Source organism: Schistocerca americana, chromosome X (assembly GCF_021461395.2).
Source record: "Schistocerca americana isolate TAMUIC-IGC-003095 chromosome X, iqSchAmer2.1, whole genome shotgun sequence".
NCBI classification, from domain to species: Eukaryota; Metazoa; Arthropoda; class Insecta; order Orthoptera; family Acrididae; genus Schistocerca; species Schistocerca americana.
Genome location: NC_060130.1, coordinates 255,914,288 through 255,937,888, shown reverse-complemented (window position 1 = coordinate 255,937,888; position 23,601 = coordinate 255,914,288).

The window sequence follows — 23,601 nt, the reverse complement described above, 5'->3', positions numbered from 1 at the left end:
TTGTTACGAAGTATTGCGTAATCTTAGTCCTAAAGCCTTTGACACATTTTCCTGTCGGCAGATGCTTGTGTGTGCACTGTGTTTTGTTGCTGTAACAGGCGGACTTTTTCCTCGCAATTTATGTTTTATTTTGGTTTTATTCTCGCGTTTATGTTTTACCACTGCAATACTATTCTTCAGTAGTGAGCTAATGTAACATTCTTCCTTCGAGTGTCAGTTCTGACCAGTTAAAAGGACAAAAATTTAGACTGAGAACTAAAACAATGCAAAATTCCCGGGTTTTTCGCGTATATCCCGGTTGTCCTGGGACTTATAGTCCGTGACTTTCATAACCGAGTCATTTCGGCTCTTTGAGAACTCATGATGAAATGTTCCAAAACGTAGTCAGTTATGTATGATCCACAAATGATTGCCTGGAGTTGCGAGAAATATTCCAGGTCATGAACTGGAACCTGATTTTTCCACAGGATTACTTTTTGTTTGATAGCATCAAGCTTCCAGAATGAGATTTTCACTCTGCATCGGAGTGTGCGCTGATATGAAACTTCCTGGCAGATTAAAACTGTGTGCCCGACCGAGACTCGAACTCGGGACCTTTGCCTTTCGCGGGCAAGTGGTCTACCATCTGAGCTACCCAAGCACGACTGTGGAAGAAACATGAAAGAAAACCGTCTACGGATGGTAATGGCCTTCAAGTTGCTGATCTTAGCGATCCGGCAACTGGGCTGGATATTTCGCTGAAGCGCCGAAGAAACTGGTATAGGCATGCGTATCCACATACAGAGATACGTAAAGAGGAAGAATACGGCGCTGCGGTCGGCAACTCCTATATAAGACAACAAGTGTCTGGCGCAGTTGTTAGATCGCTTACTACTGCTACAATGGCAGGTTATCAAGATTTAAGTGAGTTTGAACGTGGTGATATAGTCCGCACACGTGCGATAGGACACAGCATCTCCGAGGTAGCGACGAAGTGGGGATTTTTCCGTACGACCATATCACAAGTGTACTGTGAATATCAGAAAGCCGGTAAAACACCAAATCTCCGACATCGCAGCGATCGGTAAAAGATCCTGCAAGAATAGGACTAACGACGACTGAAGAAAATCGTTCACTGTGACAGAAGTGCAACCCTTCCACAAATTGCTGCAGATTTCAGTGCTGGGTCATCAACAAGTGTTCGCGTGCGAACCATTTAACGAAACATCATCGATATGGGCTTTAGGAGCCGAAAGCCCATTCGTGTTCCATTGATGACTGCACGACACAAAGCTTTGCGACTCGCCTGGACCCGTCAACACCGACGTTGGACTGTTGATGACTGGAAACATGTTGCCTGGTCAGGTGAGTCTCGTTTCAAGTTATATTGAATGGATGGACGTGTACGGATATGGAGACAACCTAATCAATCCATGGACCCTGCATGTCGGCAGGGGACTGTTCAAGCTAGTGGAGGCTCTGTAAATGGTGTGGGGCGTGTTGGAGTGATATGGGACCCCTAATACATCTAGATACGACTCTGACAGGTGACACGTACGTAAGCATCCTGTCTGATCACCTGTATCCATGTCCATTGCTCATTCCGATGGACTTGGACAGAGTGGCTCCAGAAACACTCCTCTGAGTTTAAACACTTCCGCTAGCCACCAGGCTTCCCCGACATGAACATTATTGAGCATATCTGGGATGCCTTGCAACGTGCTGCTCAGAAGAGTCTCCACCCCCTCGTGTTCTTATGGACAGCCCTGCAGGATTCATGGTGTCAGTTCACTCCAGCACTAATCCAGAGATTAGTCGAGACTATGCCACATCGTGTTGCTGCACTTCGGCGTTCGCGCGTGGGCCCTACACGATATTATGCAGGTGTACCAGTTTCTTTGGCTCTTCAGTGTATAAATGATAATTTTAGGATAAGAGCAATTCGGTAAGGTCCGCAATACATTAGTAAAGAAACGAAAAATTTCCTGTGGACAGCGAGACAAGAAGGTGTTTTACTGTTTTCATTGCTTCCATCGTCTTTCAAAGGACGGAAAATTTAAGTAAACATGGTCTTCATATTGTCGAACAAAAGATGCTCTGTGTTACTGTTATTGCAAGTTGTTCAATCCGAGTGCTGGCTCTCTCACAAGTAATGATTAAAGAGACTGGCAAAGCTTGTCAGAAATTCTTCCAAACTATCAACTGTACTGCAACCAAGTGGAAAGTCCTTTCCCAGAGAATTAAAAGCTCAGAATTAATGTATCAAGCAACTCAAAATCAAATTGGGGGCATTTGAAAGCTCTTGTCTACGCAACCCCGGTACCAAATGTAGAGACTCTTCGTGCTCGTATTGTAGACGGCTGTGATACAATACGCCATTCTCCAGGGCTGCATCAGCGCATCACGGATTCCATGCGACGGAGGGTGGATGCATGTATCCTCGCTAATGGAGGACATTTTGAACATTTCCTGTAACAAAGTGTTTGAAGTCACGCTGGTACGTTCTGTTGCTGTGTGTTTCCATTCAATGATTAATGTGATTTGAAGAGAAGTAATAAAATGAGCTCTGACATGGAAAGTAAGCGTTTCCGGACACATGTCCACATAACATCTTTTCTTTATTTGTGTGTGAGGAATGTTTCCTGAAAGTTTGGCCGTAACTTTTTGTAACACCCCGTATAACACAACCGCACACATCATTGCTCCGCCTCTACCAATCCATCGGTCACCGAATCTGTTGTTGAGAAGCGTACGAACACTTCGACTGAAATGTGCGGGAGCTCCATCGTGCATGAACCACATGTTGTGTCGTACTTGTAAAGGCACATGTTCTAGCAGCACAGGTAGAGTATCCTGTATGAAATCATGATAACGTGCTCCATTGAGCGTAGGTGGAAGAACATGGGGCCCAATCAAGACATCACCAACAATGCCTGCCCAAACGTTCACAGAAAATCTGTGTTGATGACGTGATTGCACAATTGCGTGCGGATTCTCGTCAGCCCACACATTTTGATTGTGAAAATTTACAATTTGATCACGTTGGAATGAAGCCCCATCCGTAAAGAGAAAATTTGCACTGAAATGAGGATTGACGCATTGTTGGATGAACCATTCGCAGAAGTGTACCCGTGGAGGCCAATCAGCTGCTGATAGTGCCTGCACACGCTGTACATGGTACGGAAACAACTGGTTCTCCCGTAACACTCTCCATACAGTGACGTGGTCAACGTTACCTTGTACAGCAGCAACTTATCTGACGCTGACATTAGGGTTATCGTCAACTGCACTAAGAATTGTCTCGTCCATTGCAGGTGTCCTCGTCGTTCTAGGTCTTCCCCAGTCGCGAGTCATAGGCTGGAATGTTCCGTGCTCCCTAATAAGACGCCGATCAATTGATTCGAACGTCTTCCTGTCGGGACACCTTCGTTCTGGAAATCTGTCTCGATACAAACGTACCGCACCACGGCTATTGCCCCGTGCTAATCCATACATCAAATGGGCATCTGCCAACTCCGCATTTGTAAACATTGCACTGACTGCAAAACCACGTTCGTGATGAACACTAACCTGTTGATGCTACGTACTGATGTGCTTGATGCTAGTACTGTACAGCAATGAGTCGCATGTCAACACAAGCACCGAAGCCAATATACCTTCCTTCAATTGGGCCAACTGGCGGTGAATCGAGGAAGTACAGTACATACTGACGAAAGTAAAATGAGCTCTAACATGGAAATTAAGCGTTTCCGGACACAGGTCCACATAACATCTTTCCTTTATTTGTGTGTGAGGAATGTTTCCTGAAAGTTTCGCCGTACCTTTTTGTAACACCCTGTAGAAAGAGGATACCGTCCACAAAACAACATCCTCTCCTTGCTTGCCATGGTGTAATCCTACAGTGACAACGAGACGACACAATAACTGGCGACGAGGATAATTCAGTGCCGATTTTGCTTGCTTCTCTTGTGTTCTAGCTTGCAGGGGTGCTCATTTCTCGTCGCTAAATTTTTTGTTGTGTTCTTGCATGTATTCATGGAAGGGAGCCGCTGAACTAATCAAATTTCTTTCAGAGGCTTTGGTTGCTTTTTGCTGTAACATATCGGTATAAACCATGGCTACCCCGTCCCCTCCACCCACTGCCACCACGCCTCAGCCACAGACGGCCAATATGATGGATCTGACACAAGTTTTTCAGTTTCAGAACCAACAAACTGCTGCCCTACTAACGACGGTGCAACAACTACTGGCTGCACAACAGCCGCACAACAGACAGACCGACTAGCCCAACAAGTGCCGCCGACCAGCATACCAACGTTTCGGCGCCGGCCGCGGTGACCAAGTGGTTCTAGGCGCCTCAGTCCGGAAGCGCGCGACTGCTACGGTCGCAGGTTCGAATCCTGCCTCGGTCATGGATGTGTGTGATGTCCTTAGGTTACTTAGGTTTAAGTAGTTCTAAGTTCTAGGGGACTGATGACCTCAGATGTTAAGTCCCATAGTGCTCAGAGCCATTTGGACCAACGTCTCAGCAATTTAACGACACAGAAGAGGAAGTTCAACGTGTTGAAGGCACTGTAAAGCTACAATACTTTTTTTCGACTACAGGGTCCCCAGTGTTCAGGTTAATACAAAAACTATTCCCAACTGCGTCTCCTGGCGAATTCAGTTACGACGATGTACTTGCTGCATTAACCAAGTACTATGGCCAGCAAGTCCAAGTAACAGCAGCCAGATATCAGTTTTTTCGCTTGCAGAAAAAGCCAGAACAGATGTACCGTCAGTGATACACAGAACTAACAGGCATGACTAGAACGTGTAAATTTAAGTTTAGTTGTGGTGACTTTTAAGGTGATTTAATTATTGGGGGTGCAGTAATGTTCAGTGCCCCCGATAGTAGAGTATGGGAACAGATCCTAAAGTACTCTGATCCATCACTTCCTCAAGTGTTGCACGTCTTACAGCAAGTCTTAGAGCGATGGGAATCAGGTGTCAGCAGTCGATATGTTTGACCAGGCCACGATTTGTCGGGTCCCATCGCAGGCACGAGTGAATACACAGCCGTGCAGACTGCCACGTAGACAGGTAAACAGACCTGTGAACTTAGCGAAGTCTTGCCCTAAATATTTTGGTTCAAATGGCTCTGAGCACTATGGGACTCAACTGCTGAGGTCATTAGTCCCCTAGAACTTAGAACTAGTTAAACCTAACTAACCTAAGGACATCACAAACATCCATGCCCGAGGCAGGATTCGAACCTGCGACCGTAGCGGTCTTGCGGTTCCAAACTGCAGTGCCTTTAACCGCACGGCCACTTCGGCCGGCTAAATGTTTTGTTCGCCATAAAAGACAGAATTGCACATCACGTAATGCAACGTGTTACACATGTGGAAAAAAGACCATGTCCAAGCAATTTGTTTGCAACGGCACAAAACGCCAATTTTGCCTGATCCCAGAATAAACAGGCTCGTGCACATGCACTGAACGTTCTATTTTCCAAATCTACAACAGGGTCTGACAAAAGTACGATTAAGCTTGTGACTCATTCGCGCCCCAGTGATGTGCAACGACGTTCTAACAAATTATTTGTCTGCTTACGAAATGCTGGCCGTCGTGTGAAATTTCAGTGAGAACAGGTGCCACAGTAAATTTGCTAAATCATGCCATGTACGAATAGTTAGGCTTACCACACCTTTGTGTGTAAATCTAGCAAGCACCTCACTGCTTACAATGGGCAGGAAATTCTAGTGCTTGGACAGCATAGTTTGACTGCCACTTACAAATCCCACTCTAGGTCAGTGAATTTTACTGTGTTGAAATCCAGAGACAATGAGAACATTTTTCACAACAATGTACAGTCAGTCTCTCCATTTTCACCACCCCCCCAGGGAGCCCACAGTCCTTTTGTGGGTACGTGTGTGGCGCACATGGGGCCCCAAGTTATTGCAGTCTCCTTTTCTTTCCAGGCTGCATTACCATCCCTGTTCCTCTCCCTCCCTATCCTTACTCCTTTGTCCCTGCCCCCTCATTTCCCCTCTTAGTGGACTTCTTTATGTCGGCCTGGCTATCCTCCTGGCTTTGTTTCGGTCTGTGCTATTGATTAGTTTGCTGTTTCCATTTCCTTTTCGGTGTTTTTGGTCCCCTTGGGGTTTGACCTCCATTCCCAAAATTTTCCGTAGAGTATGAGCCATTTGGGGATGAACTCCCTACCTAGCTTCCACGGTGCAGGTTCCTCTCCCCCTCCCCTCCCCTTTCCCTTTGCACCCTGGCCCCCCTCCAGCTAGGTCACCAGCACGGTAGCCAGTCCGTGTGGTGGGGCTGTTAAGTACCCCACTTGGCTGAACCCCCTGAAACCACAGGGATCACACTGCTAGCACCTGAGCTGTTAATGCCTCGTGTATGCCCAGGAGTTGATGCTCATCACTTTGTGGCACCAGAACTCCCGGCAATGGCCGCCGTGCCAGACAGCCCATGCTGTGGCTGGGTAGCGCCCACGGACCGAGCCCCTGATTGGAGTGGGTGGTACTAGGGTGGACGCCTTACGCATGAAGCGACAAAAGCTTCACCATCCTGACGGTTCTGTGGCCGTCTCTAAGAGTGGTAGCATACGTGCCACCCCTTCTTCTGATCCTTCGGCCTTCCCCTCTGTGGCCACCCCCACGGAGGAGGGTCAAGCTCTTCAGGCGCACACTGTTTCAATTGCTTTAAGAGACAAAGTAGCAAATGATTTGAAATAATTGCAAGATAATGGTGTAATTGCTCCCACTCAAGCTAGTCAATGGACAAGTCCTCTCGTTTTTTGCCTAAGCTCGCGGGTCAAATTCGGATTTGTGTTGGCTTCAAGTCTACAGTGAACCCACAGACAGATGTTGACACTTATCCATTACCTCGCCCTGAGGGACTCGTGGACAGACTTGGTGCAGGACGTTACTTTCCTAAGATAGATTTTCGTGATGGCTACTTGCAAATTTAATTGTATGAAAAATCACAAAAAGTGTTTGTGTAAATACACACTTAGGACTGCTCAGGTATTTGCGTTTGCAGTTCAGCAGTGCTTCTGCACGCACCATTTTTCAACGTTACTTGGAACAGCTGACTGCAGAAGTACCATTTTGTTCAAATTACCTTGTCGATATTGTCGTCTCAGGCCATACACCAGAGGATCCCTTTTTCGAGTGTTGTCAGATGCAGGACTCGAGTGTCGTCTCGAAAAATGTGACTTTTTTCAAACTGAACTACAGTGCTAAAGTCATGTGATAAACAATCAGGGTGTACAATTCCTCCAATCTCATTTGCTTGCAATCGTGGCCTGCCTGCTCCTCGCAATGTGTTTGAACTGCAGTCAGTAATAGGCAAGATGACGTATTACATTCAGTTTATACGTATCAAATACTGCTCAGATTGCGGCTCCATTCCATCACTTGCGTCGCAAAAATGTACCTTTTGTGTGGACTAAACACTGTCACTACGCATTTCAGAAACTCAAAAATGCCTTGCTTAGTGACAGATGTTTAGTACATGTTGAACCTGCCGTGCCGGTAGTTTTGCAAATCGACGCCAGTTTCAACGGAATCGGAGTTGTGCTTTCGCATAGAATTCGTGCACAACACAGTCCTATTGCTTTTGCTTCAAAGTTGTCAACTCAAACTCAGTACATTTATTCTCTAATAGAAAAAGAGGCTTTCTCTATTGTGTATGGTGTGACAAAATTCCGTCACTATTTGTATGGTCGCAAATTCTTTTTTTTAGAGACAGATCACAAGCCTTTGCAGTCCTTATTTCATCCATCAAAGCCGGTTCCTACATGCACTGCTCAAAAACTGCAACGCTAGGCTTTGTTGCTTTTTCAGTATCGTATGAAATTGTGTACTGACCTACGGCAAAGCATGGCAATGCAGACGCCTTATCTCGCCTTTCAATGGGCCCAGATTCTGACTTTGATGCGTCTACTGCATCTTGTTGCCAGATCGATGCGCAGGACTCTCAATTGCTGGAATCTTTCCCCTTGAACTACAGAAAAATTTCACAGCCCACGGAAGCAAACCCAGATCTCAAGATTTTGTTGCATTACATTTGTGCGTCTTGGTCTCGTTCATTGAACAGTTGTGCGCTCATACTTTGCTCTTTGGCAAAATCTTTCGGTACAACAAGGTGTGTTTGTAGTTCAAAATGACTGTGGATAATCGCATGTGCATATATCCAAAGTGTTGCAAAGAATGTGTTGTGATTACTCCAGCAAGGACATTGGGGAATTGTTCGCCCTAAACAATTAGTGTGACAGCCCTGTACACTGTACTTGGAAAGGCATGGAAACTCATATTGAACAGATGATGTCACAGTGTTGGGCATGTGCGGAGAACCAGTCCGCTCTACCACAGACATTCTCAGCTTAGCCTAAGAGCCAATCTCCATGGCAATGAGTGCACACAGTCTTTATAGGACCATTTTTAAACACTCGTTTGCTCATACTGGTAGACTCTTTTAGCAAGTTTCCATTTGTGGTGCCTATGAACTGTACCATGTCACGTAGCACCATTCAAGAATTAGCTTCAAATGGTTCAAATGGCTCTGAGCATTATGGGACTTAACATCTGAGGTCATCAGTCGCTAGAACTTAGAACTACTTAAACCTAACTAACCTAAGGACATCACACACATCCATGCCCGAGGCAGGATTCGAACCTGCGACCGTAGCAGTCGCACGCTTCCGGACTGAAGCGCCTAGAACCACTTGGTCACCACGGCCGGCGCCGAAACGTTGGTATGCTGGTCGGCGGCACTTGTTGGGCTAGTCGGTCTGTCTGTTGTGCGGCTGTTGTGCAGCCAGTAGTTGTTGTACCGTCGTTAGTAGGGCAGCAGTTTGTTGGTTCTGAAACTGAAAAACTTGTGTCAGACCCATCATATTGGCCGTCTGTGGCTGAGGCGTGGGGGCAGTGGGTGGAGGGGGCGGGGTAGCCATGGTTTATACCGATATGTTACAGCAAAAACGGCCACAACAGCCGGCTTCAAGAATTGTCCTCAGTATTTTGCATCGAAGGTTTGCCAGAAGTACTTGTGTCAGACAATGGACCAGAGTTCACTTCATGTGATTTTGAACAGTATTGTGAATGCAATGGCATTCATCATCTAACAAGTGCCCCGTTTCACAGATGGCCAGGCTTCGCACCACCCACACACAGGAACAGGTACTGTAACTCTTTCTCGCCTCCTATCGCTCCCACCCACGAGACGGACCATCACCACATGAACTTCTACATGGCCGCCACCATCAGATGCTGCTACACTTGCTACACCGATCGCAGCACCCGGCACCGCCAATGTTCTGCAAGTATCGCTTTGCGCTGCACAATCTTGTTCTTTTTGGGGTTTGTGGCAACCGTGGGCGCTGGGAAAGAGTCTTGATCCAGGAATGCATTTGATTGAAGGACCTGATGGTTTGTGTGCTGAAAACCAGAACAAAATTTGTGCATGTCATTTGGCCCGTGATTCTGCTGCTTTTCTTCCCCCAGATTCATGGCTTCATAGGACCACGCGGCCTTCACAGCCACCTGCTGGTGCTACCAGGGCATGGATGGATGATGCACCCTCATCCCCACCGTCCCCGCTCGCCGACCCACCATCACCGTCGCCATCACCATTACTGTCATCACCCCATGATGCACCCTCAGGCCTGGATGTGTGCCCTGGCAACAGTTTTATGGTGGGGTACGGTCGGGAGTATGCTGTCCTCCACATCTATAGCTCCCAGCTCATCTCTATGTCCAGTGTCCTGCCTCCCTCCCTGTTGTCGTTTGCAACCTCACTACAATGTGCAGCATTTTGGCGGGAAGGGGATGTGCTGGAATAAGCTGCAGCCAGCACACCAGGTGCCAAAGAGGTTGCGAGAAGATCGACAGTAGGTGCACGCAACATGCCTATCAGGAGAAAGGCCAAATAGAGACTCGCAAGAAATGCACTGTCAATGCCCTCTCGGCTGTCAGTATTTAAATCACCGTCATGGACTGGAGGGCCCAGTCAGTCAGTCATCCAGTGAGTCAACAAGTTGAGTCACCATTCACAGTCCAGTCACTTGCATTCGCAGACAGCCGCAATCACAATCAGAGTCTCAGTCTCAGGCAGCAGATAGCGACCAGAATAGTGTATGTAGTGGACTTTTAATTCGCTGCCATGCGGGATTAGCCGAGCAGCCTAAGGCGCTGCAGTCATGGACTGTGTGGCTGATCCCGGCGGAGGTTCGAGTCCTCCCTCGGGCATGGGTGTGTGTGTTTGTCCTTAGGATAATTTAGATTAAGTGGTGTGTAAGCTTAGGGACTGATGACCTTAGTAGTTAAGTCCCATAAGATTTCACACACATTTGGATGTTTTTTTTTAATTCACCACCAGTGAGGCTAATGTGGACTATTACAGAGAGCTTGTGCCACAACACCTGGACTACCTTAAGTTAAGTAGCTTCCTGTTTATGTTAATAGGGAACCCTGTTAATACATGCGTGCATTTGTGTTATAGCAGGAGAATACTGGCCATCAAACATCATCCTCTCCTTGCTTCCCACGGTACAAGGCTACAGAGACTATGAGATGACACAAAATGTGGGATTCTAAATAACTTGCATACAAGGTTCAATGTACAATTAATTAGGATTTATTGCCTCAAAAGAAGTGGTAAATGGGTATCAAGTCAGTATTTACTGCCTAAACGGTTGTTGCTGCAAGTTAGTTACTGCTTTTACTATAAAGTTTTCACATGTAAGCAGCCAGAAGTTTACCAGTCAAACCCAGTTGATTTTCACATTCTATACAGTCAATGACTGACAGCTATTCATAAGTTACTACATCAAGTCATTCAGTGGTCTTATTAGAAAGAATTGCTTACCCAAATGTTCTGTGATGTTGGGGTATCTGTTGAGAGGCCAGACAAGAGGGGCAGCAGTCTTTTCAGTATTTGCAGGGGTAACAGCCTGGATGATTGCCTGATCTGTCCTTGTAATATCAACCAAAATGGCCCTACTGTGCTGGTAGTGCAAATGGCTGAAGGCAAGGGGAAACTACAACTATAATTTTTCACAAGGTCATTCAGTTCTACTGTATGTTTAAATGATGATGATATCCTCTTGGATAAAATGTTCTGGATGTAAAGAGTTCACCATTTGGTTCTTTATCAACTGCTCAAGAGGATGTCATCAGGAGAAACAAAACTGGTGTTCTATGGATCAGAACATGTTATGTAAGATCCCTTAATCAGGCAAGCAGGCTGCAAAATTTAAAAAAGGAAGTGGATAGTTTCAAGTTACATTTAGTGGGAATTGGTGAAGTTCAGTGGCAGGAGGAACAGGACTTCAGGTCAGGTGAATAGAGGGTTATAAATATAAAATCAAATAGGGGTAATGCTGGAGTAGGTTTAATAATGAATAAGAAAATAGGAATGCAGGTAAGCTACAATGAACAGCATAGTGAACGCATTATCATAACCAATAGACATGAAGCCCAGACCCGCCATAGTAGAGAAAATTAATAAGCCAACTTACTCTGCAGATGATGAAGATTTTGAAGAATGTATGATGAGATAAAAGAAATAATTCCTATAGCTAAGGGAGGTAACAATTGCATAGTGGTGGGAAACTGGAATTCAATTATAAGAAAAGAAAAAGAGGGAAAATAGTAGGAGAATACAGACTAAGGGAAAATCGTGAAAGAGGGAGCCGTCAGGTAGAATTTTGCATGGAGCATATTTTAATCATTGCTAACAATTGGTTTCAGAATTGCGGAAGAAAGTTGTATATGTGGAAATGACCTGGAGACACCAGTAGGTTTCAGGTTGACTATATAATGGTAAGACTGAGATTTTGGAACCAGATTTTAAATTGTAAGACACTTCCAGGGCAGGTGCTGACATTACTCATAATTTATTGGTTCTGAAATGTAGATTAAATGTGAAGAAATTGCAAAATGGTAGGAAATTGAGGAGATAGGACCTGGATACATTAGAGGTTAGTGAGAGTTTCAGAGGGAACATTAGGCAGTGATTGACAGGACCAGAGGAAAGGAATACTGTAATTGACAAATGGGTAGCTTTGGAAGATGAAATAGTGAAGGCAGCAGATGATCAATTAGGTAAAAAGATAAGACCTAGTAGAAATCCTTGGATAACATAGGAGATACTGAATTTAGCTTATGAAAGGAGAAAATATAGAAATGTAGTAAATGAAGCAGGTGAAAGGGAATACAAATGTCTACAAAATGAGATTGACAAGAAGTGCAAAATAGTTAAACAGGAATGGCTAGAGGACAAATGTAAGGATTTAGAAGGATGTATCGCTAGGGGAAAGGAGGATATTACCTACAGCAAAATTAAAGAGGCCTTTGGAGAAAATAGAAGCAGCTGTACGAATATCAGGAACTCAGATGGAAAACCAGTCCTATGCGAAAAAGGCAAAACTGAAAAATGGAAGGAGTATATGGAGGTTGTATACAAGGGAGATGTACTTGAAAGCAATATTATAGAAATGGAAGAGGATGTAGATAAGATGGTAGATACAAGACTGCAAGAAGAATCTGACAGAGCACTGAAAGACCTAAGTCAAAACAAGGCCCCAGGAGCAGACAATATTCCATCAGAACTACTGACAGTCTCGGAAGAGCCAGACAAAACTCTTCCACCCAGTTTGCAAGACGTACACTGATCAGCCAAAACATTACGAGCACTGACCTACTGTCAATATAAGCGCATCCAGGTGACAGCAGTGTCACCTGGCAAGGAATGACTGCTAGTCATACACACACATGGTGCATATAGTATCAGTAAATGTGCTATCTGTGTTGTAGAATGGGGAAGGCACAAAATATGTCTGAGTTTGACTGAGGGCAGATTGTGATGGCATGGAGGCTCAGCATTAGCATTTCAGAAACTGCACAAATAGTCGGGTGTTTGAGGACTGCTGTGGTGAGTGTCTTCAGTATGTAGCAAAATCAAGGAAAAGAACTGATTTCAACTTAGCATGATTAATTTGTATTAGTTTTCCAAGATTCTCATCAATGAGTTCTTCCATATTCTAAGTTTTGTTTGTTACAACATTACCAAAATTACTTTGCTTTTCACCTGCATCTTTATGACATTCAAAACTAATATGCATTTTTTCAGATTTGTGAAACTTTTTGAAATACGTGAATGGGCAGCTTATAAATGCGCCATGATGTCTGCTATGCATTATACATTGGCAGAAAAGCACTCGCAACTTAGAAAATGCATCTTTAACTGCCTTAGAATAAATCAACCTTGGATATAATGAGTGCCAGGCTAATCAAAATTGCCTCTTTATGCCACTAATTTCTTCTTCTTCTTCTTCATTCAACATGGTCCAAGCCATAGATTATTCCATCGTCTAAGAATCTAGCCATGTTTATCTTGGTGTTCCTATAAATCTTGTACCTATAACTCTGAAAGTTAAGGCTTCTTGTGGCAATCTCTAATCTGGCATTAATTGTAGATGTTCGAGACAGCTTTGTTGATTAGAGTTGAGCTTCTCATTTAGAGCATATCTCCCAAGCTCTGATCTTATATCCTCATTTCTTAGACAATCTAATCTTGTGCAGCCCTTCACTCCTCTTAGAAATTTCATTTCTGGTGCTTGAATTCTAATTACTTTCTTTTTAGTACTTGTCCAAGGTTCATTTCCAAATAGCAATGTGGAGGCAGCCATTTCCTTACAAAACTTGACTTTGCATCTTCCCTAACTTTACTTCCCAATGTTCTATTGACTGTTCTAGATAGCATTGGATATTTCTGAAGTCTGTTGTCTATGCTGAGTTCAATATATTCCAGGTAACTAAATGCACTGCATTAAAAGAAGGTGTGATAATCTCAAACTGGATCAATTTGTTGTTTCCACGTCTCAATCATATCGTCAATGTTTATGTTAAAAAGTGTGGGTGATAAGCTACACCCTTGTTGGACCCCTTGGTTTGTAGATATGTCTTCTGATATACCGCAATTAGTATTTACTCTTATTTTTGTACCTCTATTTAGGTTTTCTGCCACCATACAGGCTCTTGCTTTTCTGAAACCATTTTGTTTTTCAGGTAACAGATTTTCAGCAAACTGCAGACGTTGATTTGTTATTTGGTCTAAATCTTGTATGGTGTGTCTGCTAATGCTATACCATAAAAATTATTGTGTTCATTCCATTTACCTTTTTTAAAGATTGATAAGATGTCTTCAACTGTCTGTGGTTCTGGGATTTGGCATCTTGTCCAACATACATTGTATAAATGAAGAATTTTTTTTTTCCCCAGGGTCCCATTTAGTTCTTGGAATATTATAAGAGAACTATCATATCATTAATCCATTTCAGGGCATCCTCCTCTGATGCTTGGTTTTCACTGCACCACAGATGTGTGTGATTTGCTATCTATTTATCTTCTGGTATTATATTTAGGTTTAATGTCCTTTTATCAGTTTTATTTAAATACTTTATCAACTTTTAAGCTATGGACTGTCTTCTAGGGGTATCGAGTACAATTCTGCTCAAAAAAGCATTACACAGTTTGTTTGTTTCCCTTACAATAGTTCTTACTTTATTTCTTTTCTCTTTATATTCTTGTTTCACCTATTCTGTTTTCACCTGCAAAAATATCTTGTGTGTTCATTATTTTACTCAACTGCTTTAGTTCTATCTTTATTCCATATTAATAGTTCATTCTTATTTCTTCTATTATTTATTTTTCCAAGTGATTCATTTGCAGTATGTTCAATACATAGCTTTATATTTTGCTATTCAGTTTCTAATCTATCATTTGTATCATTCTGGATTATGCAAAGATTCAGTCTATTTTGGCACAGATGCTTTACGCACTCATACTGTAATAGGTAGACCTTGAAACCTTCTTTCCTTCTTGTCTCAACACTTTTTGTTTTCTTCCATCTCTTATTTTTAGTCCATTACAGTACCTGAGGCAAAATGTATGAGACTAAAGGAAAATATCAGAGTCCACACACCAGTTGTTCCAGCAAAAGTTGAAAGTTTTTGTTTAACTGTGAACATGTGTTGTCTGACAACAGACTCACTTTCAGAAAACTCTGCATGCTGATTGTCATACACTGTAATAGGTATAAGATGGATGCACAACAATTTTGGCAAGTCTTCAAAGAATGAGTTTTCTTAAAGAAAAACATAGTTATTTTACTTAAGTATCCTTTTTAATTTCGGTTTGAACATCCTAGAAAGTTTTGCGTTATTCTAGTTCATTAAATAACTCACTTCTTTATGATGTTTTATATCATTTTAGCCCTATTTTCAGGCAATTTTAGTGATAATTTCTCAGATATTTTAGATCATAAAAATCAGGGCCCTGTGGTTCCAGGTCCAAATGCACCTACTGCCCCCCCCCCCCCCTCCCCCTTGCCAACACCTCTGGAACACACACAGACTGAAGGTGGCTCTAAATACCCTCCAACTACCCATAACAGTACCAACATTGAGGTGTAGGAAATAGAAAACCTCTGAAGATGTTATCAAACAGAACATAATTTGCTCATACAAGGGAGGAAATGTTGGAGCTAATGGGTTATTTTGTACATCAAACAGCAGCTATAATTTCAAATGATGTAAAAAAATGTTGATTTGAATACACTCTTCAGAGTTCTGAAGACATCAAGGGTATTATACAGGGAGTAAAAGATAATCTACAACTTGTGCAGGAACCAGACTGCAGTTATCAGAGTCAAAGGACATGAATGGGAAGCAGTAATTGAGACAGGGTTTCATATGTGCAAAAGAGCAGTAAACAAAACCAAGGAGAAATTTGTAAAAAGAGTCAGAAGTTCAGCAAGAATAAATAAAAAATTAAAGGTTTGCCAGTGAAATTCTAATTCTTTCAGAGATTGCAAAGTACTTACAAGATCTGTTGAATGGAATGGTTAGCGTGTTGAAAGGCGAGTCTAAGATGAACATCAATGGAGGTGTAAAGGAGTGTAGTCAAATTAAATCAGGAGTTGCTGAGGAAATGAGATTAGGAAAGTATTTTCTGAATATAATTGTTCAATGCATTGGACAGATGTGAAATGTGGATGATAAACAGGACAGACAAGAGATTTCAAGCTTTTGTAATATGGTGCTACAGGAGAGTAGTGAAGATTACGTGGGTCGATCAAGTAGCTAATAAAGATGCACTGCATCGTTTAGGGAGAAAAGTGATGTGTGGCACAACTTGACTAAAAGAGGTATTACAGGGAACGCACAAGAAGTTATTGATAGTTGTGTCGCAGATGTTGTTGTAGAAATGATATAGGGACGGGGAGACAGAGACACACTGGGAGCTGCCTGTTGTCGGGCACACTGCTCACAAGTCGTAATGAAATGGAAAATTTTGTCATCAGCCCCTGGCCAAAAAGCAAGTCTTCTAGCTAACAGTTTAGTGCGAAAACTTCCATTCTTCAGAGTGGCAACAATTTCTTGGATTCTTATTTTGGTTTTTTGTTTTTATTTTCTCATATTGTGCATAATTACAATAGTACCATAAAGACACTCAAATGTACTTTTCTGAAAGATAATACATGATTTTATCCAATCTTGCTGTTATTACAATATCTTTTACAAAACAGAATACATCGGTATTACAATATTCAGACATTACATCATTTTTCTAAAAATAATACATTGCTGTACTGTATTCACACATGCCATTATTTTCTGAAAGAGAACACATTGGCATCACAGAATTTATAGATTACAATACGTTTTCCTTTAATTTTAATGGATATTTCTGAAAGTTACTGTCACATCATGGTCTTTAGGATTTCTCTCATAGATTACTATCTCTTTTGTGCCTCTATTTAGCGAATGATGAGATACTGCATTTTTTTTTGTGCCTTGGTTTTCTATAGTACTTCTAACAACAAAATTCTCACAACAATCATTATTATTAAAATAATTGTATATAATTCTAAAACAGTCCCTGCAGTGTTTACATTGTCTGCATCAAAATGTTAATATAACCAATATAATAAGAGTTATGCCTGCATACACCATGACAGAAAAATGTGTTAAGTGTCTGTAGTGTCATCTCCACCTACTGTTCATGGACAACTGTTTCCAGGTCATCTAACCTTTTGCTCACAACTTTCAAATCATCAGGCTGGATAACAACATCATCTAAAGGTAATTCTATATTTAACAAGGATATATTTGTCTTTTCATTATTTATTACAAAATAGTCAAATTCCAAATTTGATTGCAGTATCATATCTTTCTTAGTCATATTAATATACAGGGTGGTCCATCTGAAGTTTCAGATGAGATTATCTCAAAAACAATATATCTGGTGAAAATAGCGGGTAAGACAAGTTCGTAAGCTCAAAGGGAGACATCAAATGATACTACACGTGACCCCCGGCGCCCGCCTCCTTGGGTGGGTTGGGGGCCAACTTTTAAATCTTAAATGAAAACACCAATTTTTATTGCAGATTCAGATTATCCATGAAAAAGTAATCAAGTTTTGTCTGAAACTATTTTTCAACCATTGACATTTGGCACTGATCCTACCCGTCAGAGTTTTTGATGGAAGGAGGCAGAACGGTAATAAAATCTCATAAGGGAACTCTTCACAATTGCATTACTCACCCGACCGTGGTGCTACCGTGGCCAAACTGCGAACTATGGCTCAGTATAAAGATCAGTGCAATGCGATCAGATGTCACTTCACTTTCAGATTGTGAGCCATAAACATCAACTGACAAAAGTAAATTATTCTTTAGCAAAACATGGCTCACTATCCTCCCACAGAGATTGTTGATATGATGTTAATTTTAGGTGACTGCCATAACAATTATGCTGCAGCTGCACAATTGTATGATGATAGTTTTCCAAACAGACGACATCCAAGCGAAAACATTATACAAAATTGTACTCAACGAGCTCGAAATGGATACATGCACCGTCCACCTCATCATCGCGAATACAATGAAAATGACGCTCATACCATTACCATTCTCGCCTATGTCAACTGGATCACAAAATTGGTTGTCGTGTAATTCAGAGACAAACTGGAATACCAAAATCAACTGTTTTGAGGGTTTTGAAGGCACATAATAATCATGCATATCATATCACACTGACACAGATATTAATGCTGAAATATATGCAAATACACGTACATTTCTGCCAGTGGGCCTTGGAAATGATAAGAGGAGACAATGAGTTTTTTTTAGATACGTTATATTCCCCGATGAAGCCACATTCAAAAACAATGGCGAATTTAATTGTCATGATTGTCATTATTGGTCCCCTGTCAATCCACACTGGCACAGACCCATTGACAATCAACACAAATGGTCGTTAATTGTCTGGTGTGGAATTTAAGGAACGTAGTTTTTTGACCGAAATGTTACTGGGGAATCTTATTTACAACTTCTCCGCGGTGATTTCTTGGAGCTAATGAAAGATGTTGATTTAGAAACTAGGCACCGAATGTGATTCCAACAGGATGGAGCAGCTCCCCATTATGCTAAAAAATGCTCAGAACGTTTTATATTTACGGTACCCTGGTCAGTGGATAGGGCGCGGCAAACCAATTCAGTGGCCTCCAGGTTCACCAGACCTAACATCTCCTGATTTTTTCTTGTGGGGTTATTTAAAAAATATTGTTTATGAAAGACAGCCCACAACCCGAAGCGATATGGAGCAACACATTCATATAGCGTGTGCAGCCATACCACGGGATGTGCTGCTCAAAACTGTGGACAACTTTCGCAGGCGATTGACTTTATGCATTGAAGCAAATGGGGATAATTTTGAACAATTTCTTCATGACTAATTTCATTAATTAAGCACCCCAAATTGTGAGAGGCAAGGGGACTCACAATAATGAAGCATCCCAACATGTGAGGGGCAAGGGGACTCTCACCAATGAAGCACCCCATGGGAACATCATTCTACTATGTCCATGCTGTTGTTCCTGGGTAACGCTAAATGTAGGATACAGTACATTTTGTACAAAAATAGCTTAATTTGGCATAAAAAAAGAATTGGTGCACATTTTTTATTGATTTGATGCATCTTTCTTGGGTAATTCTAAATAAATCAGAGTTCTTCCCCAATTTTAATTTTTCTCGATTTCAGCGCCATCTGTCAATGGTGTGAAAAAATGTTTCAGACAAAACTTGATTACTTTTTTATGGAGAATTCAAATCTGCAATAAAAATAGGTGTTTCCATTTAAGATTTAAAAGTTGCTCCCCAGCCCACCCAAGGGGGCAGGGGCTGGAGGTCACGTGTAGTATTATTTGATGTCTCCCTTTGAGCTTACAAACTTGTCTTACCCACTATTTTTACTCGATGTATAGTTTTCGAGATAATCTCATCCAAAACTTCATCTGGATCACCCTGTATATAATTCAATCTGTCTGTATGAACACACTTGTACCATGCCATTTACATTGACTGTGAAAACTTACTTTTAACTACTTTCAATGATAGATTCTTTGGAGCTTGCTTTCCGCTGTGCCCAAATACTATGATTTAAAGATACTCTTCTTTTTACACAGTCATTTGGAATTTCATGTACTGGCTGAAGTAGTTTTGCTTCACACTCTTCCTAATCAAAAGATGAGAGCAAGGCAAAGATTTGTCTGCACAGTGATCTGTTCTCATTTAATTCCTAATAATTTAGTTGTTCAGATGATAGCTTTGCATACTATCTCTTTGCTTCATCAATTAGCAAAAACTCTTTCTCAGGCTGAATAAACATATGCCTTTCATCTGTCTGAGGAATCTCTTTTGGTAATGGAAACATTTTATACAAACCAAACACATTATTATCAACTAAGTGAACAGTTATTACATAAGCTAATGTGTTTCCAACTATGAATATAGTTGTATTAGTTAAATTTAACAAGAGGTATCCTGATGATTCAGCTAGAGCAACAGGAAATGTCTTATCTTTTAACACTACTCTTATTAAACTGAGAAATTTTCCATTTGAATGGTACTTATTATGTGATACTGCAATATGCCCTTTTGTGTATTAACAAGTATATTTATCAAATGTTCATATCCTGCTTCTATTGCCCCAAGTACATCTGACAGTTGCAATTTCTGTTCACATATTGTTACTACCATTTTAAATGCGCATCTGTATCCGTAACATATGACTTCATGAATCTTTCCAGTCCTTCCATTCCTGATTTGAAGGTGTTTTCATTTCCCTTTATTTCACTTACTGTTCTGTTGACTCTAGACAATATTAATTGTTCCTTAGTCAACCTTAAGAGTCCTTCTGAGTTCCTTTCTATAGCCTCTACATGTTCCTTATAATACGTAGCAACAGCTTCATTGAAGTATGTAAATGTCGACAAATGCGAATCAGTTCTGTTCACATGCAGACCGAAACTACTGTGCAAACATCAACACTGCAGACAGATAACACTACATACACACCCAATACGTTTCCAAGAGAAAGTCAGATATCTGGGTGTCTGGCTGGACTGGAAACTTAACTTGGGGGGACCACATAGAATACGTTGCCAACAGAGTGCACTCGAGGCTCAAACAACCTACCCAATGCTCAACAGGGAAAGTATATTGAATCGGAGGGTGTCAAGGTCCATATACATGACACTGAATAGACCTCTGATGATGTACACAGCCCCATCTGGGGATATGCAGCTCCTACACGCCTGTGCCGCCTGCGGATCATACAGAACAAAGTGCTACGCATCATTAGCAATACTCCACGCAACACACGCACCATGGATCTTCACTATGAATACCACCTTGAATCCCTCAATGAAGTATTCAAAAAACACACCACATGACTATACAGGAACTTGAGACACTCGAACAATCCTTTCATCCTTACTCTGGGAAAATGTGATCACAACCATAGATGGAAACATAAGCGGCCAAAGACACTACTGGCTAAGGCATAACCACCTATGGCAAGCTAACATACACCAACAAGCGACAAACGTTGGCAAGCCCCTGCATATCAGCAACATTGACTGGGTATGCCAGCTACCATTAAAGCCAACAAACAGGCTACAGCAGGGAAACCAATGAGCTCGCCCACTAATGCATAAACAAATTGCCAACATCACCCTACACTGTGTATCTGGTATATGACCTATCGTACACAAAACGATGGTGAACCTAACTGCTACAGGCATGCTGACACTGACCGAGAGATCAACACCAGCACTCAGCGGCAGCTGCCGAGTCGCAGCACTGCACAACGTCAAAGGTATTGACATGCATGATACCCACTACTAACAAAGCCTACTCTTGCATGATCTATCCCAGGCAGCAAGACATCTGCTAATGCTCTTACTACCTGACCTAACTATCACAGAGGTTTTTTTTCCCTTGACTCTTGCCTTAGCACTTTTTTTCCCACTGCCTTTCAAACCACTACCCTTCATTCGACTTACAATCCAATCTATTTCCAAATGAGCGCATATTAATGGTTAACCTTAGCCAGATATATGCAAACATCGCAGTACCCACATCCTGTGACACATCACATTAGTGAAAACTAAACCTTATGCAGAGATGGCAGTAGACCTTTTGAGCTGGCCATCTTGCTGGAGTGGGCGTGGAGGGGCTCCACCTCTTTTCCTTTTTTCATGGCCCTCACCCCTGTGAATCTAGCTTTCTAGATCCGCCACATCTTACTGACTCATTGAATAGCAATACCTTGTCACCTATTTCCAATCCCATCAGGTTCCGTTTCTTATCATACTGTTGCCTACCAGTTTTCTTATGCTTTACTATTAACTCTCTTGCCATTCTGTGTGCTTCTTACATTCTTGTCTTTAATCTATTCACATTTGAATTATAATTCTAACTTACATGAGTTGACTCTTATTGCAGTGTTCCTGGTATATTTTGTTTCCTTCCATACAGTAGTTCGAACAGTGTGTACCCTGTACTGCTGTGTGGTGTAGTATTAAACACAAAAATTGTGTATGGTGTATATATGTCCCAACAACTTTGATCGCCTGCTACAAAATGTCTTAGACATTCAACCAGAGTACAATGACTTCTCTCCAGCAAGCCATTAGATTCTGGATGGTAAGCTGTAGTCTGCATTTGCTTAAACCTTAACAATTTACACTCTCTTCTGAAAACTTCACTCATGAAATTCAAATTTTGGTCCATTAAAAGAACTGACAGAATCTGATACATTAGTACTATATGTTAGACAAATGCTTCAGCTACTTTGTCTGTATCTTGCCTTTCTATTGGCATTGATCAAGTAAATTTATTAAATTCATCCTGAAATGGAAACATGAATTTCTAAACACATTCATGTTTTCACCTTGTGTATCTATTTCTCTGACAGGACAGAGACTATTGTACATAGTCCACAATAGCTCACTTCTTTCTGCACCAGTGCTTATACAATTTTATTCTCCTCTTCACTATCTGTTTCCATTTCCACTTCTGGGGCTACACACACTTCTCACATGCTCATGGGATTACTTTTCCCACTTGCTTCCACTACAGAGCTGTCCCCTGTCTCTACATAAATATTTTCACAAACCAAGTGTTTCTCATCTATTTGTTCCTGGACTCTGGGCCCTATTCTGATCAGAAAACCTACATAACAGTTTAGCCTGCCTGGTTTGTGGATTACCTCATAGTCATACTCTTCAACCTTCAGTCCCCACTTCAGGAGTTTTGAACTCAAATCCTGCTTTGTTCAGCGACTTAGATGCAAATGGCACAAGTCAGTCTTCAGCAGTTTTCTTGCCTTGTGACAAAACTGCCCCCAATGCTACATTACTTGTATCTGTCATCAATACAAATGTCTTCTCAAAGTATGGATGTTGAAGTAGTGGTGGATTAAGCAGTTTCTCCTTCAGCTCCCCAAAAGCATTGTTTTGTCTTTTGCCCCATTCCTATTCCACTTCTTTCTTTAGCAGTTTGTGTAGTGGTTGTGTGATTTTGCTAAATTTTGCAATAAATTGTCTATAGTAACTGTTTAAGCCACAAACAAACCCTTCTAGTTATTTTGTGGTTCTTGGCTGACGGAAGAATTTTGCACCTTCACCATGTCCAGTGAGACTCCCTCGTCTGTAATACAAGGGTCCAAGAAGATCACTTCTGTTGTTAGGAACTCACAATTATCCAATTGCAGCTTTAAATTATGTTCTTGCTGCCTAGCAAAGATTTCATGGAATTTTTCATTATTTCTTCCATAGCATACTATGTTGTCTAGATAAACAAAACATTTTACCACATGCAGATCTGCCAGTATTGTGTTTATCAGCAATTGAAAGTGTCCTGGTGCTCCTTTCAGTCCCATTGGCATTCTCTTCTACTCATAATGCTGTTAAATCAAACTGAAGACAGTTTTTTCTCTATCCTCTTGTCCATCAATATTTGATGGTATCTGACTTTTTTGACAATTATATAACCTTTCTGCATTTGCTCAATCTGCTCTTTTAAGACTTATTTTTGCACTCCTGCAATCTGGTACAGTCTAGCAATCACCACCTTGTAAGAATGCAGAGTCTCACAGCAATAACAATGAATAAAAAGTTCTCAGGTTTCCAGCCACTTTCAATGACTCAAATTACATGAGCTTCGACTAAGAATGCCTTGGCCATTGTCAAGTGATATGACTGCCAGCTG